This window comes from Lasioglossum baleicum, unplaced genomic scaffold, assembly GCF_051020765.1.
Source record: "Lasioglossum baleicum unplaced genomic scaffold, iyLasBale1 scaffold0028, whole genome shotgun sequence".
In the NCBI taxonomy this organism is placed as follows: domain Eukaryota; kingdom Metazoa; phylum Arthropoda; class Insecta; order Hymenoptera; family Halictidae; genus Lasioglossum; species Lasioglossum baleicum.
In genome coordinates this window covers 90,926-93,971 of record NW_027469088.1, presented here as the reverse complement: position 1 = coordinate 93,971, position 3,046 = coordinate 90,926, and positions in this window count along the sequence as shown.

Here is a 3,046-nt window from a genome sequence, read left to right as displayed (position 1 = left end):
TATGCGTCTTGCGTTATCCGTTATGCGTTATGCGTTATGCGTTACGCGTTATACGTTATGCGTTATGCGTGATGCGTTATGCGTTATGCGTTATGCGTTATGCGTTATGCGTTATGCGTTATGCGTTATGCGTTATGCGTTATGCGTTATGCGTTATGCGTTATGCGTTATGCGTTATGCGTTATGCGTTATGCGTTATGCGTTATGCGTTATGCGTTATGCGTTATGCGTTATGCGTTATGCGTTATGCGTTATGCGTTATGCGTTATGCGTTATGCGTTATGCGTTATCCGTTATGCGTTATGCGTTATGCGTTATGCGTTATGCGTTATGCGTCATGCGTTATGCGTTATGCGTTACGCGTTATACGTTATGCGTTATGCGTGATGCGTTATGCGTTATGCGTTATGCGTTATGCGTTATGCGTTATGCGTTATGCGTTATGCGTTATGCGTTATGCGTTATGCGTTATGCGTTATGCGTTATGCGTTATGCGTTATGCGTTATGCGTTATGCGTTATGCGTTATGCGTTATGCGTTATGCGTTATGCGTTATGCGTTATGCGTTATGCGTTATGCGTTATGCGTTATGCGTTATCCGTTATGCGTTATGCGTTATGCGTTATGCGTTATGCGTTATGCGTCATGCGTTATGCGTTATGCGTTATGCGTTATGCGTTGTGCGTTATGCGGTATGCGTTATGCGTTATGCGTTATGCGTTATGCGTTATGCGTTATGCGTTATGCGTTATGCGTTATGCGTTATGCGTTATGCGTTATGCGTTATGCGTTATGCGTTATGCGTTATCCGTTATGCGTTATGCGTAATGCGTTATGCGTTATGCGTTATGCGTTATGCGTTATGCGTTATGCGTTAAGCGTTATGCGTTATTCGTTATGCGTTATGCGATAAGCGTTATGCGTTATGCGTTATGCGTTATGCGTTATGCGTTATGCGTTTGCGTTATCCGTTATGCGTTATCCGTTATGCGTTATGCGTTAAGCGTTATGCGTTATTCGTTATGCGTTATGCGTTATGCGTTACGCGTTATACGATATGCGTTATGCGCTATGCGTTATGCGTTATGCGTTATGAGCTATGCGTTATGCGTTATGCGTTATGCGTCATGCGTTATGCGTTATGCGTTATGTGTTATGCGTTATGCGTTATGCGTTATGCGTTATGCGTTATGCGTTATGCGTTATGCGTTATGCGTTATCCGTTATGCGTTATGCGTTATGCGTTATGCGTTATGCGTTATGCGTTATGCGTTATGCGTTATGCGTTATGCGTTATCCGTTATGCGTTATCCGTTATGCGTTATGCGTTATGCGTTATGCGTTATGCGTTATGCGTTATGCGTTATGCGTTATGCGTCTTGCGTTATCCGTTATGCGTTATGCGTTATGCGTTATGCGTTATGCGTTATGCGTTATGCGTTATGCGTTATGCGTTATGCGTTATGCGTTATGCGTTATGGGTTATGCGTTATGCGTTATGCATTATGCGTTATGCGTTATGCGTTACGCGTTATGCGTTAGGCGTTATGCGTTAAGCGTTATGCGTTATGCGTTATGCGTTATGCGTTATGTGTTATGCGTTATGCGTTATGCGTTATGCGTTATGCGTTATGCGTTATGCGTTATGCGTTATGCGTTATGCGTTATGCGTTATGCGTTATGCGTTATGCGTTATGCGTTATGCGTTATGCGTTATGCGTTATGCGTTATGCGTTATGCGTTATGCGTTATGCGTTATGCGTTATGCGTTATGCGTTATGCGTTATGCGTTATGCGTTATGCGTTATGCGTTATGCGTTATGCGTTATGCGTTATGCGTTATGCGTTATGCGTTATGCGTTATGCGTTATGCGTTATCCGTTATGCGTTATCCGTTATGCGTTATGCGTTAAGCGTTATGCGTTATGCGTTATGAGCTATGCGTTAAGCGTTATGCGTTATGCATTATGCGTTATGCGTTATGCGTAATGCGTTATGCGTTAAGCGTTATGCGTTATGCGTTATGCGTTATGCGTTATGCGTTATGCGTTATGCGTTATGCGTTATGCGTTATGCGTTATGCGTTATGCGTTATGCGTTATGCGTTATGCGTTATGCGTTATGCGTTATGCGTTATGCGTTATGCGTTATGGGTTATGGGTTATGCGTTATGCGTTATGCGTTATGCGTTATGCGTTATGCGTTATGCGTCATGCGTTATGCGTTATGCGTCATGCGTTATGCGTTATGCGTTATGCGTTATGCGTTATCCGTTATGCGTTATCCGTTATGCGTTATGCGTTATGCGTTAAGCGTTAAGCGTTATGCGTTATTCGTTATGCGTTATGCGTTACGCGTTATACGTTATGCGTTATGCGTGATGCGTTATGCGTTATGCGTTATCCGTTATGCGTTATGCGTTATGCGTTATGCGTTATCCGTTATGCGTTATGCGTTATGCGTTATGCGTTATGCGTTAAGCGTTATGCGTTATGCGTTATGCGATATGTGTTATGCGTTATGCGTTATGCGTTATGCGTTATGCGTTATGCCTTATGCGTTATGCGTTATGCGTTATGCGTTATGCGCTATCCGTTATGCGTTATGCGTTATGCGTTATCCGTTATGCGTTATGCGTTATGCGTTATGCGTTATGCGTTATGCGTTAAGCGTTATGCGTTATCCGTTATGCGTTATGCGTTATGCGTTATGCGTTATGCGTTATGCGTTATGCGTTATGCGTTATGCGTTAAGCGTTATGCGTTATGCGTTATGCGATATGTGTTATGCGTTATGCGTTATGCGTTGTGCGTTATGCATTATGCGTTATGCGTTATGCGTTACGCGTTATGCGTTATGCGCTATCCGTTATGCGTTATGCGTTATGCGTTATCCGTTATGCGTTATGCGTTATGCGTTATGCGTTATGCGTTATGCGTTAAGCGTTATGCGTTATCCGTTATGCGTTATGCGTTATGCGTTATGCGTTAGGCGTTATGCGTTAAGCGTTATGCGTTATGCGTTATGCGTTATGCGTTATGCGTTA